Genomic DNA, 17,768 nt, shown 5'->3' on the forward strand with positions numbered 1-17,768 from the left:
CGCCACCCGCCTGTGAGCACCTGCCTCGCGCCCCTACCTTGCCTGCTCCTGCACCCCTGCCCCGCCCCGCCGGCGCCTCGCTCCTGCATCTGTTTTTTTATTAGTTTTTTTTTTCATATATATATATAATGTATGTGTATGTATGTGGCTATATGTTTTTGTTCATATGTTGCTATATGTTTTTTTATTTTTATTAGTTTATTTTTTTGTTCATATGTGATGTATATGTGTATGTGGCTATAATGTATATGTGTATGTGATGTATATGTATATGTGTATGTGTATATATATGTGTGTATGTGGCTAGAATTTGCTAAATAATATATGTTAAAAATGTTTTTTTATTCATATATAGAAAGTTACAATTTTAGAAAAGTTTTATATATGCAAAAGTTACAATTTTAGAAAAAGATGGATAGGAAAGAAGAAAATAAGAAAGAGGAAAGAAAGAAGAAGAGGAGAGGAAAAGAAGAGGAGAAATAAATAAGAAGAAGAAAAAAGAAGAAAAAGAAGAGGAGAAGAAGAAAGGAATAGAGGAGAAGAAGAAAAAATAGAAAAAAAATTCTATTTTTTCTCCTTGTCCTCTATTCCTTTCTTCTTCTCCTCTTTTTTCTTCTTCTTCTTCTTCTTCTTCCTCCTCCTCTTTTCTTCTTCTTCGCCGTCAGGTTGCTCGCCTTCGCCCTCGCCGCCGCCCCCTGTGAGCACAGCCTGCTCCCGCGCCCCTCCCGTCCCGCGCCCCTGCGCGGCCACCACGCCGCCGCCCCTGCCCGATACCCCCTCCCCGATAACATTATTTTCCGAATAGAGGAGAAAGAAGAAACTTCAACACGAGGGGGGTACCGATACCCCCTCCCTGATAACATTATTTTCCCATGTATATGAATGTCGCGTCGTTGTCGATATAACCCCCTCGAGATAACTTCGACATGAGGGGCGGTCGATATATATACCCCCTCTCGACCGTGATAACCTATACAACGGCAGCACCCCCCTCGGCCCTCTCGCTCGACCAAAACTCTCGAGGCCACCCAAACCCTAGAGAGAAAACGATGTTGGTCTCCTACCCCCTCCCGCCGCGCCCCTATCCGAGAAATTAACTCTCTCGAGGCCACCCAAATTTACCAAGTTAAAAGAGCGTTGTCGTCGAGGCCACCCCAAACCCTTGAAGCGTTGTTGTGTCGAGGCGACCCCAAACTCTAGAGAAGCAGCGTCGAGGCCACTAACATGATTCCTTATTGTGATTAGCTAGCTAGTTCTACGTTTGAATAATAATTGACATGTTGTAAATATTTGCAGAAACTATGGAACACTCCCGAGACGAAGAAACAGAAGCGATGTTGGGGGACATAATCGCAAATGGAAGTGATGAAGTTGCGTCATTTCTCCTCGATACCGATGATTCGCTGGAAGAACTGGGTGAAGAAGAGGGCTATGTTCATGATGGCTTCGGCCCATTAATGCCGGTACAAGAAGAGGACTATGTTCATGATGGCTCCGGTGACACAATGGAGGTACAAGAAGGAGACCGTGCTGACTGCTCCGGTGACCGAACCGAGTCCGGCCAGGTATATATATATTAGTTAAGCCCGTGCTGACTAGTTAATTGATGCTTCCATTGTTTTGGTATATGTACACATATTAATTACTCTCGTCTTTCTTCCTTATAATTTCTAGCCCTCCGGATCAAGCACAACTTCGGTAAGGAGACGAGGCCCGAAGAAAAATTTGAGCTCGGATGAAAAGTTTGAGATCATAGAAATCGCGCCCGACGGCGAACCGAGTGAACCCATCCGGACAAGGAAGGCATTTTCTGCTCAGTGCGGGGTTCTTGTTAGGGACAAGATCCCGATCAGCATCCAGCAATGGTATAAGCCTAAGGAGGAAGACCCTGAGGTGTCTTATGTCAATGATATGCAGAAAGAAGATCTTTGGACTGAGCTAAAGGCAAATTTCACCCTACCGCCAAAGGAGGATCCGGAGAAGCCAGTTAAATAGCAATTAATCAAGTCTTGTGCTCTTAAGAAGATGGCAACCCTAATGAGGAGGTGGAAGAAAGAGCTGAACCAGTTTGTCGAAAAAAAAAGACACCAGAATTCATCGGCAAATATGAGAAGATCAAAGATCACTGGCCCGCATTTGTGGCCCACAAGACATCAGAAAAGAGTAAGAAGATGTCGGCGATAAACAAGAAAAATGCTGCGAAGAAGAAGCTTCACCATCGCACGGGGTCAGGTGGCTACCTCAAAGCCCGGCCTAAGTGGTCCAAGGCTGAGCATGATCTGCTTGAAAAAGGGATCGAACCAGAGACAATGTACTGGCCAGACCGTTGCCGGACTTGGTTCTTCAGGGCTGGCGGAACCTTGGACCCTGTAACAAAGAAGTGCAAGTGGACGGATGAGCAACTGCAAATACCAGTCAAGAACCTTCAACACTATATCGATGCAGCGCAGCGAGGGACGTTCCTTCCAAACAGGGAGAAGGACAAGCGCACAATGGCCCTTGGGAATCCTGAGCACCCTGGACGGACACGAGGCACGCCAGGCTCCATTCCGTGGAAGGTTGGTTTTCCGGACGCAGGGGGTTACAAAACCCACGAGAGGAGGAAGAAACTGGAGCAGGACCAACTGTAGGCACTGCACAAAAGGGTAATGGGTCTAGAGGAACGAGAAGAGGAACGAGAAGCAGCAGATCGCAGCAAACGACCTGCCGAAGCTTCCCTCGAAGCTACCCCGCCATCTCAGCGGAGAAGCAGCATGGCTTCCACCAAGCTGCTTCAGCCGGAGCATGTCTTGATGGCTCCTGCCAGCTATCCCGTGGATGGTATCACGGAGTCTCAACATTGCCACATTATGGTGCGATGGATGAATTTGAAGGTCAAGGCAGCTGTTGGCCAAGTTTATCCTAGTGGACCCGACAAAACTTATCACTGCCAGCCGATTCCAGAAGGATATGCTAAGGTGATGGTGGATGAAACAACGGAGGGATTTGAGGACCTCCCGCTTGAGCACCCTACCGGTGAAGGGGAGACTAGGCTGGGTTCTGCTCTGAAGACTCCATGCCTATGGCGGAAGAAGCTCATCAACCTTCCGAACTGGACGCCTCTGCCTCCTCCTCCTCCTCCGGTGAGTCAGGGCACTCTGCCTTCTCCTCCTCCTCCGGCGAGTCAGGGAACTCTGCCTCCTCCACTGCCTCCTCCTCCGGCGAGTGACGATCAGGGCACGCATGGCGGCACTCCGCCTCCTTCTCCGGCGCGTGGCGGCACTCCGCCTTCTTCTCCACCTGCGCCGGCGCTCCCGAGCAGCCAGCAGCCTCCTCCTTCTCCGCCTCGCCAGCAAGGGCGGAAGAGACCCGCCGCCGCCCCGGCTGCTCCGGCGCGTCGTACTCCTTCTCCTCCGCCTCGTAAGCAAGCGCGAAAGAAGACAGACACCGCAGCCGCTCCGTCTGCTCCGGCGTCTAGCAGCACAACCAGAGGCGAAAGGCAATACAAATACGGTCCACCTCTCAAGCCTGTAGAGAAGTTACCGTACGAGAGGTCCGAGGAGGAAAACGATACGATTGTGCGGACCCACGTGAAGGAGTTCTTTGAAGGGGTGAAAGCAAAGAGACATCCATCTCCGGAGGAGAAGGTAGATCCGGTGAAAGCAAAATGCACTATCGATGCCCTGAGGAAACCACCAAAGTCTCCGCCAAGAACCAACTATGAGCGCATTACTGAACAGACATATCTCCAAGCCCAGCGGTCGGGAACTACTGTCAGTGATAAAAGGTTAAAAGAACGAGCAAAGGGGAAAAATTGCCCAGCTCGGCGAACAAGCACAGCAATCGTGCCCCCCGTTCAATGTGTCTAATGCTCCGGGGACGGTGGCCGGTTATGGCAATCTTGAAGATTACCTGCCTGACGATGCACTTCCTGATTTTATGAAGGCCGACGAACACAGATACGAGTATGGGAAGCCTCTCATCAAAGATGAAAAATCTCTGACAATAATGATGCGAAGATTCCATAGTTGGTACATGAAAACCTGCAGAGAGTCTGAGGAGACGAACAGTTTGTATCTGAACATTAAAGAGGAGCACGACCTCGTTTCAAGTGATTTGTTGTGTTTTCCATTTGATGAGTTCTTCGCGTTCTTCAATCAAAAGGCCCTTGATAAATTAATGGTCTTTTGTTACTGCCTGTAAGTACTATTTCTGTCATTAAGTCTCTATATATAGCTCGGCTCTTTCACTGCATGTATTTATAATTAATTATCCTCAATATATTATGCAGATTGAAGATCGTCGAGTGCAAAAAACAAGAAATTTATGATATTGGGTTCATTAACACAAATATTATAGATGTATTTCTGGTTGAAAAGAACGTCAAAGAGGCCGGGGACAACTTGTTACGATCGTTGATCAAAAATCAAAACAAAGATACCATACTCTTTCCTTACAACGGCAAGTGAGTGTTACTGTCGTGTGCATATTCGGTTTCCCTTATTACTCGAGCAAGGTTATAATAATGTAATTGATGAGTTATGCATGCGTGCGCATGTACCACTATATTCTTCTGGAGATTAAGCTTGAGCGGGGACTAGTAACCGTCTTAGACTCGAGACGGAAAGATCCCGAAACCTATGTGGACATGACTGAAATGCTCAGCAAGTAAGTTCAATCGATCACTATCGCACCATATCGGCAACTTTTTGTTCATTTCCTGATATCTCAAGTAATAATAATTATTTTCTTTGTCTTGTAGGGTTTGAAAACTGTTCACCGCAGAAGCTCCAAGACTGCCGAAAGAGCTGCGATATACATACCCGAAAGTAAGTACTACTGGCTAGCTAGTTGCGCGCATCTCCCGTTGATTCTACAGCTATACTGGCTATGCTTCATTATCAGTTTGATTGACCTCTGTTTCTCGTAAAGTGCTTGTGGCAGGAGGAAGGGAATGATTTCTGTGGATACTACGTGTGCGAGTTCATCCACACCGTGACTTTGAAAAACAAGCGGGGCTACTCTAAAAGATAATATGAAGTGTGTAAGCAATAATATTCACAATTACATTTTATTACACTATCATTTCTGTTAAGTTTCATTCATATATATGTATTAATTAACCCCCTTCTTCAAATTAGACGTGGCAGATGCGGAATGAACTCCTAGAACCAGATCGCACGAAAGCAATTCAAGAGGAATTGGCGGGACTCTTTCTTGACCACGTCATCAGTAAATCCGGAGAATACCATGTGGAAATTGATTTCAAATGCTAGGGGTTTGTAATTAAGAGATCTTATACATATTGTACATGTATGTAGTCAGTAGCGTCGGATACATGATACGAAAACTCGTTGTTCGACCAATCTCTCGAAGAAGGAGAGGTCGATCGATCACTTCTCTCGGTATGCATGACGAACTTATGTACTGAATGGTTCTCTCGATCACTTATGTGTATATAGTACGTAGCGTCGACCAAGTACGGACATAAGAGAGGACACTTCTCTCTATTAATTAGCTAGCTAACACAATATATGAAACACCTAAATTAACCCCCCAAAACCCCCAACCCCCCCTCCTTTAAAAAAAAACAAAAATCCCAGCTACTGGAATGCTGACGCGTGGATGCCTTTTGGTCCCGGTTGGAGCCACCAACCGAGACCAAAGGCCCCCTGACTGGGCTCGGCGCACGGGGCCACGTGGAGGCACATTGGTCCCGGTTCGTGTTTGAACCGGGACTAATGGGTGGAGGTATTAGTAACGACCCATTAGTCCCCCTTACGAACCGGCACTATTAGGTGTTTTTCTACTAGTGACACAATACTTTAAATGTTGATATATTTGTAAAGCCTTATTTTGTGAGTATATCTTAAGTAATATTTTTATCATGAGCTGAATTTTTTACTCCTATTTATCCTCTTTATTGCATTATACATGATATTTTAGACGTTGATACATTTTGAAAGGTTTATTTTGTGAGGGTCTATCCTTATTGCACTGCAATTTGTAAGTATTTATTCATTTCGTGCTAGGAGTCGTGCCAAGGATTTTATATGTATTGTAACTTGTCTCGACAATTGGTTGTCATTTTATGTGGTATGAAAGCAATACAAAATAATATATTAACTTGATTCACAAAATAATAATAAATAGATGGAACAAATAAAAAAGATTGGTCAAAATCTATACAGGCAACTCTGCCATTGTTACGGTACATGAAACGCAAGAGCATGACACATTATGGCGACTATTGTGAGATGCGAGAAAAGTAATAGTTTGGGCGGATACCTAATACACTGACTACAGATTTTGTAAATCCATGGTCGGATGTCAGTTATAAATAATTATGAAGATCTAAGGGCTATATTATGTTTAGATACAATTATGAAGTAAGATATATTTGTCATGCTTTGGTGACTACAAAGAGTAGAATATTTTTTTTGTGGAAGGATAAATAAAATTATGAGTATTTATACATGGCGATATAGTAGTTCTTCCCCAGGGAAAAATTATATGTCGTAGTATTACTTCATATATCAAATTAATAAGAAATTATAGAACCTCTTGGCAAGAGCAGTTTGCTATCTCACCCTTTCTTTTTTGAGGGAAAGTTTGCTATCTCACCTAGAAAAAGACAATACGAAATTATAGATACACTACATGGACACATTGAATAAAATTTTAGGTTGTCCGTTGTTGTGGTAGGCGGTCGTTAATCTATATGATGCTAAAAATGTACAAAACTATTATATTATATAAGGAGAAAAGAAGAATTGTTTCTTATAGATAATTCAAATCTTTTTACTTAATAATAAATCATTGGTAACATGTTGTTTGGTTGGAATATATATAGCATCTGATTGCTTGGTTTATTTATAAATATTAAAGAAGGCTCAGAAGGTAAGCTATTAGAGCATTATGACTTATTGAGAATCAAATCGAGATTCAAATATTGTTTTCTTGATAAGCTAATCCTAAAATGTTATACCTTTTATGTGTATTTTTGGTTTTTATGTCTTTATTACAGTTCTAGTTTCGTTTTTATATGCCTCCATAAGGAAAACAAAGCACACATCCTTATATCAGGCCGAAAGTCTACGGAAATGTTAACGCCCACACGTGTGGGGGTTTGCACATCGCCCACACGCCTCCATCACCACTCATTTTGCCACGTATGAATAGATGACATCAGCAGAATTTTTTTTGGTTTTCGGCTTAAAAATATTGTATCTCCTAAATAAAAAAACGAACTAAAAATCCGTTTTCACCATTAAATCCGTCTCGACGAGATCTTTAAAACTAGACACCATGTTGATATGTTTCGATGAAATTTTTTTTTGCCAAAAGTTGCCACGATGTTTACACTGCAATTGCCATCGGGCTTAAACTAAAGTTGCCATGTGGCAATTTTAGTTTGTAGATCATGGCAATTTTAGTATTTTGATGATGAAAACTCCAGTACTTTGACCATGAAAATTATTTTTTGTATGAACCATGGCAATTTTACGTGCATGTATCATGGCAATTTTAGTTTATGGTTCATGGCAAGTCTAGTTTCTTAATTCTCCATTTTATAAATGTCAAAATTTACTTTTAAATGTAGAAGAAAATAGCTGAAACATATCATGGCAACTTCAGTGTAAACATCATGGTAATTCATATGCAATAGACATGGCAACTTTTAATTCAAAAAAATTTCATCAAAACATATCAACATGGGATCTAGTTTCGAAAATCTCATCGCGAGGGATTTAATGGTGAAAACGGATTTTCAATCGGATTTTTCGTTTAAGAGATAAAACATTTTAAAAACTGAAAATCCAAAAAGATTCCTGCATGCATGCATGCGATGACGTGGCAATCTGTTTACATTAGAGACGTGTGATGCGTCTCCCTTCCTGCCACACGTCTGGCAGTTAGCGCGACGCAAAGTCTAACGATCGTTTTCCTAAAGAAAAAGAAGTCTAGCCGTCCTTTTTCTTCCATGCCACGTGAATAGTTTTGTACGTATCAAATAGAATTTCTTGTCATGCCCGCATATGACAATATCTCTTCTGTATAGCTTAATATGGTAGTTTCAGAATGAAAAAGTATTTGTTGCAAGCTGTACCCGCTTTTCCACTGGGGCCATGTGGCCAACTTTTTTTCTAGAGCCTTCTGTGCCCAACTTTGATTACCCTGCCTGTACACCCAGCCATGCATCATTCGCTTTAAAACTGATCTAGGCCAACCTGGCATAGATCCAAGCAACTAATTTTTCTTTTGAGGGGATCCAAGCCACTAATTTAAACACACTAGTAAGCATGCATGTGCAACGCACGTTTCGATCAAAGCAACCTATGAAATTCATGTGGGTATTGAATTCTGAATTCATATTGATATTAATTAACTTTCATGTATTGGAAGCTCTCTTGGGTGAAATGAGGCTTACTGTTCTCAACTCCCTCCAGCCATAAATATAAGATGTTTCAGATATTTCAATATGGACTACATACATACTGAAATAAGCGAACAAACAAGCTAAAATGTGTCTAAATACATCAGATTCACAAAGTCTCTTATATTTGTGAATGGAGAAGTACATGTGATTATTGAATTATGTATTCATATTCGCGAAATTTGATGTGGGGTGGCGGTGGGGATAGAATATATGTAGTGCCTAATGATCCCCACGTCTATCGTGGCCACGTTTAATACAAACTCCATCACTTATCTTTTGATAATGTCATGTGGAATTCTAGTGCACAAGATAGCCTGGGCATTCGGTTATTCCGGTTAATTCGGTTTATGGGTAATTCGGATTGTAAAAACAGGAACTGAAATTTTGTCTGCTAGAAAAATGGCCGAACCCAAATTACCTGTAATTTTTGGTCCGGGTAATTCGGGTATCCAAATAACCGAAATGTTCAGAACACACAAGACAAATGCTTGCAATTTCAGATAGCGCATATAGTGCATACACACAGTACAAAGCAGCACGTTTGCAAATTCAGCAATGCATACACACATGACAAAGGAGCACGTTTGCGATTCAGCAGTGCATATAGAGGGCACACAAGTTTTCAAATTCAGATGTGCATACACGCAGCAATACATACAGGGAACTGTCAATACTCAATACGCTGCAAGAACCTTGTATAGCTGTCGGCTCGTCTTTTCACCTTCGTATCCGGCAACCGGCATCGTTGCGCGCGTGCCTCCAGCGACCAGAGACGTTTCTTTGTGTCATCCGGCGCCGCTGGCCGCGTGGTCACGCGTCGACAGTGTCGTCTCCCTGAGGCATCCGACGTCAAGACGCGCGAGCGGACAAGCAGATGCAGTAGTGTAGTCGTCTAGGTGCCGCTGGCCGCCGCCGCCTCTAGGGTTACGGGCGAGATGAATTGGGGAACAAAGATTGCAGTGCGAGGCTGTGCTGTGCGAGGCTGCGAGCCATTGTCTCGGTGCGACTTGGGCCTGCTTTTTTGCTGGCCTGCTTAAGTTTCGTAAATATCGGTCAATTTCGTTATTCCAGGTTTCTAGAAGCGAAAATCGAACCCTAACCTGAAGGCCAAACTGATGGAAAACAAAAACCGAACCCTTACCTGATAACCGAAATAACCGACAATTAGGTTAATACAGTTTGGTTCGGGTAGCTGGTTCGGGTACCCAAATGCAAGATGTCTCTCGTGGTCAAGTTTAATTCGTTCGCTCTTGGGTTCGACCTACATCTTATCTTTTCAAAAATCGAGTTGCCGGGCTCAACTACAACTCCAGAAATTGAATTGGACTCAATTACAACTCCCGTGGGAGTCACAGTGAGAAATTGAACTCGTTCGCTCTTGGGTCCGCCGGCAGTCACGACCATTTTGCCCTCATTCTGAGTTGCGACGTTCATGAACAAAAATGAAGGGAATTTAACATTTGTGTATGAAATACATGGTATGCAAAATTAGTTCTGCGCAGATTAAACAGGAATTAAACTTGTCATCTCAATATCCACGCTGTGGAGAAACGTCTAGTGTTCTAGAATGGCCAGATCACATGACTAGAATAATCATTGTTTCACAAACCTAATTGGGAAAGAAAAAAAGCTACAGAAATTTAGGAAGACCAAAGCCAATTAATTGTCACAACTGCATCTATGCATAAGTATATATAACTACAAAAGAAAAAAAATAGTTGCTTCAGTTAATTGTCGCAACTGCATCTATGCATAGAATAGGAAACAAATTTAATTAGCAAATCGACGACTCATTTACCCTAGCAAGAATCATACCTGAACACTCTGTGCAGACATGATGAGAGACGCTGCTACATGTCACGGTTGTAGACCACAAAACAGCTAGCTATTCGTATTTATTGTAGACATTTGCAAGTCTTAGGCTGTGGTAAAATTCTAGGTACGCAGCTTAGCACTATCATACTTGTCATTTTGGATCAAGATGGCTGTTACATATCTCTGACCTCGTCAGTCCATCAGTAATCAGTAAAGGAACAAATCATGTAAGGCTTTATTTATAAGCAAGGAACATACCTGTTTAACCAGAGCAAATGGAATTGCCATACCTGCTTCCCACTTGCGTGTCAACCCCTCACGTACATGTTAAAAATGAACGCATAAGCTTTATTGCCATTGCACCTACCGGAGAGGCTAGGCTGTACTATCCCAGCGAAGCCCTGTAGTGGTGCCAGCATCGATGGGGCGTCAAAATTATGCAGCGGAGGGCAAGAGCCAAGTGCAGGAGCATCGGCTGTAGGGGTGTCTCAAATGCGTCCGTTGGGCAGCAGCCGAGCGTCGAAGCGGTGGACGGCAATGGCCTCCTGCGCTCCAGGAGAGGCCAGCGAGTAGCAGATGTTGATGCCAACTGCATTGCTTCATTTGTGTAAGAAAGAATAGGAAAAATTGCATTGCTTCACCATCCCCAGCATTAGAGTGCAGCCGGTGCCGGTCGACCATCGAGTAGCAGCGAGGGGTAGCGGCCTTGACAGGGACCTTATTGTTCACTGGCTTCAGGTGGCCCGCACTGCAAACCACCAGAGCGAATTACAATCCATCAAGAAATTTCTTAAGAAGTCATGCAAGAAGAAAGGGGGGTCGCGTCCGTGCCTTGCATGGATCGGCCCGGGCCTTATTCAAGAGTTGAGCGCCGAAGCTCCTGGTGATTGGGCGAACAAGAATGGATTCAGTTTAGGACAACGAACTGAAGAAAGAAAATCAGGACATGGATTCGACCCTTGTGCTAATTTTCAGACTGTCCTGGTGAACGACGTTGCCGATGTGGAAGTGGGCGTGGGCGACGTTGCTGATGACCCCGAGCACCCGCTAGTTTCCTCCCGCACCGAGGCGGCCGGTGGCGGCAGCGACGGCCTTCAGCTTCCCAGCCGGTACTGCGGCACCTGGACATCACCAAAAAGAAACATGAGTAACGATACTTGGTTGACGCACGGATCGAGAAACAAACTCGCTCGCATCAGATTGTCCTGGTTGGAAACGTAGATAAAAATCAAATGAACAGCAGATCGAGAGAGAAACTCAACGCCGCAGTCAGGACCAAATCGGGAACCCGTACAACGGGGCGGCGAGAAAAAATAGACTCGACGGGTAGGCGGACATGTGGCTCACCATTGGTTGCCAGCTGCGGGGCGGCAGCCGCGTGCTGCTGGTTATGCCTAGAGGCTGCCGGTGCATGTTGTTTCGGCTCCATTCAAAGATCTCGAGAATCGGCGAGGTGCTTCCGGTGAGCTCCTGAACGGAAGTCAAGATGGCGTTGCGCGGCCGTGGAGGGCAAGCGGAGCGGAGGAGCGGTTGGCGATAACTCCATTGGACGGCGTGAGTGTGCGTGCCTCCGGTGGGCGCGGGGATAGGGAATTTTGGCAAGGGAGAAATTGACGGAGGGATTAGCGCGATTACTTGGATCAGCGGGACGCAGCGGGTGGAATATTCCTCCGCGGTGGAGTGCGTTCAGTCGTACTTAAATTGCTAATTGCACATCTGACTGGGGATTAATTAATTATAACCATTAGATCTTATTTAGCCGGGCTAATCTAACGGTGCTGAATGGGTCGTCCGGTTTTCTGGGGTAATTGTGGGGTGCACGTAAGAAAATTCTTGTTGGATTGTTTAATAGTAAAATATTGGAGATCCGTATAGGCCACAAAGTCTATCAATGGTAGGCTAGCTTTTGGATTAGTTTTTCTAGGCAGCTTTTGGATTAGTATTTCATACACGTGACGAAACACACAAACTGCACATACTTGTACGTATATAAAAACAGAGAGTGAAAGTGTATCGAGGACCGATTTGAAAGGAAACTGAGTTGCTGCAGGGGTAAGCTCATGTCATACGGAGGCCGGTTAAGACTGGACTTCTATCGATCACGCTTCTTTTGGCAGGGTGATGAATTTAAAAGAAAATACCGGCTTGCTAAATGGGATATTATCTGTCGACCCAAAGACCAAGGAGGGCTTGGTATTGAGAATCTTGAACTTAAGAACAGATGCATTCTTAGTAAGTGGTTGTGGAAGCTCGCTTCCGGGACTGAAGCCATGTGGGCGCAGATCCTTCGCAGCAAGTACCTCCAGACTAGAACACTGTCCCAGGTAACAGTTAGGCCGACTGACTTGCCTTTCTGAAAAGGACTCATGAAAGTTAAACAATTACTGTTCAATAGGACAAGAGTTGTTATTGGAAATGGTGCTACTACACGTTTCTGGGAGGATACTTGGCTTGGCGACTCACCCTTGGCCATTCAATATCCGTCTTTATATCGTATTGCTCAACGACGTGAGGTGTTCGTTGCCACGGTATTTCAATCTATCCCCCTTAATATTCAGTTTAGACGGTCGCTAGCGGGCAATCGTTGGGAAGTTTGGCTCCATTTAGTTAGGAGACTAATGGAGGTTCAACTTTCTGACCAACCTGATGAATTACGCTGGAAGTTGACTAGGTCTGAAGTATTTACAGTTAAATCAATGTATATTGATATTATTAATTCGAACTCCATTCCAACTTCCAAGAATGTCTGGGATGTCAAAGTTCCTTTAAAAATAAAAGTGTTTATGTGGTTTCTCCATAAACAAGTTATTCTAACAAAGGACAATTTAATAAAGCGTAATTGGACAGGACCTACTAGGTGTAGTTTCTGTGATCGGGATCCTTTGGCGGACGGTCCACATTGCTTTTAACATAACTCCATCGACTACTGTTAATGCTTTATTTGGGACTTGGCTTAATGGGATTGAGTCTACCTTAGCAAGACATATTCGGGTTGGAGTCTGCGCTTTGCTGTGGACCGTCTGGCTTTGCAGAAATGATTTGGTTTTTAACAGAACATCACGGATTCATTTTTTGCAGGTTATTTTCCGAGCTACGGCAGTGATCCGTTCGTGATCGCTACTCACTCCGATGGAGGCAAGGGAGCATTTGGTTACTGGGTCTATCCGTTGGGAGATGGTAGCTCGGGATATCTTCAATCGGTTTGGATGACGGTCATGTAATAGGATAGGCAATTAGTTTACCTACCTTTTTTAGCCAGCCGGTTGTGGCATCTTATCCTGGCTAGTTTGTGTATCTAGCCTTTTGCGCTCTGTGTGAGCTGCTTTTTCTTTCTTTAAGGTTGAGACTTTGAAACTTTGTTGGCACAATTTAATTTTTGCTTAATAAGATGGCCGTATGCATCATTCTTGATGCAGAGGCCGGGGAACCCCCCCTTTTCAAAAAAAAAATCTAATCTTGGCTGTAGATTCTAAATTCAACTGTCAAAATAATTCTAATGATGTGGACTGATATGGCGGGCGGAGGCCGGACTAGTTTGCCGATGGACTATTCAGCAGGTGTCCTAGGAATCAAACGTTTTTAGTTCACCTCATTAGAGCCCGCCGGATATTGGTACGCTCATGCGGTTTTTTTTTCGCATATAGGGAAGATGTGTTCACGTCAGATGGCAGAGGTGGGTAACTTTCTTTAGTTTACACATGTTACGAAGATCGAACGGCTACAATACCTTAATATCTCATGGTCCACCAGATGAAGTGCCGGTATTTTCTTATTAACCTGAGATTTCGTAGCTAATATCTGTATTTTCCTTTTATTATATAATAGACAGATGTTCAAAATTTAAGGAAAATGCGCCATGTTTGTGTGAAATCCGGCCATGTTTGCATCAATTTCATCCGGTTTTTCAAAAAAAGAGTTTGAAATGTAGATGGCTACGGTTGGATGGTGGCCTCCCGCATTCATGTCCTGTATTACTGGTAGACTTTCCAACACTAATTACCCGGCAACACTGATCACTTCCAGACTAAAACTTGCTCAAGTTTGGATTACGTCAGTAAGGTCCGTGCATGAAATCCAAGAACAAGCGTGGTCTCAACGATGCAAGAGTTTGCTAAAGCATGGATAGGAGAGAATCATTACTTTGTCTGCCGGCCTGGACCACGAGTTCTCTGACGAGACACACGAGGCCGGCCGGCATGCACATGTGTAGGTACGTCCCTCACTTTGTCTGCAGGCTGCAACACAAGGCCGTATATATATACTCCGAGAGAAAACACAGTCAGGGCAACCCAACTGCAAGCTACTTCCTTCATCCCATAACGATTTTCAAACTAACAAAGCTAAAAAAACGTTTTTACATTATGGGACAGAGGGCGTAGCTTATAAACCCTACGAGGAACTCTCTCATATTTACCATGGCGAGAACTACCAAGGTCGTGGTGATCTTTGGCTGTTAGACTGTATAGTTTCTGTATTTACATGTGTATACTGTAACGTTGTATACCACCTCATTATATATATATATATATATATATATATATATATATATATGTGATAGGCCACCCCTAGAGGGTTGTGCCGGTTCCCCCCCAAAACCTATTGCCTTACATGGTATCACGCTAGGTTACGTCCGCTTCCGCCTAAAACCCTAAACCGCCACCACCGCCGCCGCCGCCGCCGCCGCAACCGCCGCCGCCGTCGCCCAACCGCTGCAATCGCCGCTATGTCGTCCACCGCTGCGTCCGGTTCCACCGCTGCCGGGTTCCTGCCGGCCTCCCTCGCGGCGCTTCTATCGCGGCCGCTGGACGCCGCCTCTCTTCAGGCGCCGATCGGGACGAGGAGCGTCGGCTCCCTGTTCGCGCTACCACCGGCTGCCTCCTCGCTTGGCCAGGCGCTTGCGGCCCACACCGCCGCCGCCCTGTCAACCGCGCTCGCCGCGCCCTCGGCAACCGCGCCGCTGGTGGCGGAGGACGTCGTGATGGCGGGCTTCGCGGCATCAACCGCGGCTGTCGCGCCCTCTGTCACCGCGTCGGTTGCCTCTCCGACTGTCTCCACGGTGGTTGCACCTCAGCCAGTCTCTTCGATGGGATCGCAGCCGCCGCCGCCGTTTCACTTCGGCCATCTCATCACCATCAAGCTGTCGTCGGACAACTACATCTTCTGGCCCGCGCAGGTTCTTCCGCTTCTTGGGAGTCATTACCTGCTTGGCTATGTCGACGGATCTCTCCCTTGCCCTCCTGCGCTGGTGGACAACGTGCACGGTCCGTTCTATAATCCGGCTCACCGTGTTTGGACAGGGCAGGACCAGGCGAACCTCTCCTCCATCCAGGGGTCGCTCTCTCCGGCCGTTGCTGGTCTTGTTGTCTTCGCCAAGACGTCCCATGAGGCGTGGACTATTCTTGAGCGCTCGTTTGCGGCACAGTCGCAGGCTCGTGTATCTGCGCTCCATCGTCAACTTGGGGAGTGTCAGAAGCTTGACTCCACTGCCACTGAGTTCTACAACAAGGTCAAGGGCCTCGCCGACATGTTGGCCTCCATTGGACAGCCCCTCACCGACTCCGAGTTCAACTCGTTTATTGTCAATGGTCTTGATGAGGAGTATGACGCCTTAGTCGAGATCATCAACGAGCGGGGCAACTCGACACCCATGCTGGCACACGAGGTCTTTTCTCGCCTCCTCCTCACTGAGCAACGGGTCGAGACGCGCCGCTCCAGGGGCAACGGTTCCCTCTCGGCCAACGCCGCCACCAAGGGTGGCCGCTCCTATTCATCATCACGGGCTCCTTCGGGGCAGCCACTACCGCCCGCCGCCTCGGCCCCCCCTCCTACTACGACATTACCGGGGGCTGGCTGTCCGCGTGTGTGTCAGCTTTGTGGCCGCGATGGGCACTGGGCCTCGAAGTGTCACAAGCGCTTCCAGCGGAGTTTCCTTGGTCTCGGCAATGACGGCAAGGATACACGCAACCTTGCCCGTCAGGTCGCCATGGCTGATCATCCGCCGCCGCAGAAGCAACAGGGACACACTCAGTCCTACTCCATCGATCCCCACTGGTACATGGACTCTGGGGCGACAGAGCACCTGACCAGCGAGATGGGGAAGCTTCACACTCGGGAACCCTATCATGGCTCCGACAAGATCCACACCGCCAATGGTGCAGGTATGCACATCTCTCATATTGGTCAAGCATCACTTCTCACTAGACATGCCAATAGGAGTCTTGAGCTTCGCAATGTTCTTCGAGTTCCATCTGTGACACGTAATCTTCTTTCAGTTCCTAAACTCACACGTGATAATAATGTGCTTTGTGAATTTCACCCTTTTGATCTTTTTATTAAGGATCGGGGCACGAGGGACATTCTTCTTAGTGGGCGGCTCTGCCAGGGCCTCTATCGTCTGAAGCATCCTGGCGTCGCTCGCGTCTTCAGTGGAGTTCGGGTATCTCCGTCACAGTGGCATGCTCGTCTTGGTCACCCGACCACACCTATTGTCCGGCATGTTTTGCGTCGTCATGAGCTTCCTAGTGTGTCTAGCAATAAAGATGTAGCAGTGTGTGATGCTTGTCAGCAGGGGAAGAGTCATCAACTTCCTTTTTTGGAGTCCAGTCGTGAGGTGAAACATCCTTTAGAACTTGTGTTTTCAGATGTATGGGGTCCTGCTCAGACTTCTTTCAGTGGTCATAATTATTATATCAGTTTCGTTGATGCTTAAAGTCGTTTTACCTGGCTTTATCTTATCAAACGTAAATCTGATGTGTTTGACATTTTTGTTCAGTTTCAAAAACATGTTGAACGCCTTCTCAAGCACAAAATGGTTCATGTTCAGTCAGACTGGGGCGGCGAGTATCGCAAGCTCAACTCCTTCTTTCAGTCGCTTGGGATCGCTCACCGTTTAGCATGTCCACATACACATCAGCAGAATGGTTCAGTAGAACGTAAGCATCGTCACATTGTTGAAGCTGGTCTGACTCTTTTGGCCCATGCATCTGTTCCGTTTCGGTTTTGGAGTGATGCTTTCACCACTGCATGTTTTCTCATCAATCGTACTCCCACTCGTGTTTTGAACATGAAGACTCCCATTGAAGTTCTCCTTAATGAACAACCGGACTACACCTTTCTCAAGGTGTTTGGGTGTGCTTGCTGGCCCCATCTCCGTTCATATAACAAGCGCAAGCTCGAGTTTCGTTCCAAGAAGTGTGTTTTTCTTGGTTATAGCTCTCTTCATAAAGGATACAAATGTCTTCATGTGCCCACTAATCGTGTCTACATCTCTCGGGATGTTGTGTTTGATGAACATGTATTTCCCTTTGCCAAACTCCCTGTGTCCACTACCGAGCCACCAACCATGCATTCATCCTCTGTTGCTTCTGACCAATTTGATGATGTTGCATATTCTCCTCTGTTGTTGCCTAACCATGGTGCAGGCACTGGTCGTGGGGCTCGTTTGGAGATCTTGGAGGTGCCATCGTCCTCTTCGTCGCCATCGCCTTCCTCGTCGGCACCTTCTGTTGTGCATGAGGAGCACATGGCGCCCCTG

General features: G+C 45.8%; 1 long non-coding RNA gene across 1 annotated transcript; it reads right to left on the reverse strand.

Annotated features, from left to right (window-relative positions):
* Positions 1-9,643: 9,643 nt before the first annotated feature.
* Positions 9,644-11,824, reverse strand: LOC123135070 (uncharacterized). The gene is made up of 3 exons (XR_006465813.1): positions 11,582-11,824; positions 11,192-11,355; positions 9,644-11,114 (listed from the first exon to the last, which is right to left on the reverse strand). It is a non-coding gene; the product is annotated as an uncharacterized lncRNA (long non-coding RNA).
* Positions 11,825-17,768: the final 5,944 nt, after the last annotated feature.

Source organism: Triticum aestivum, chromosome 6B (assembly GCF_018294505.1).
Source record: "Triticum aestivum cultivar Chinese Spring chromosome 6B, IWGSC CS RefSeq v2.1, whole genome shotgun sequence".
NCBI lineage: Eukaryota > Viridiplantae > Streptophyta > Magnoliopsida > Poales > Poaceae > Triticum > Triticum aestivum.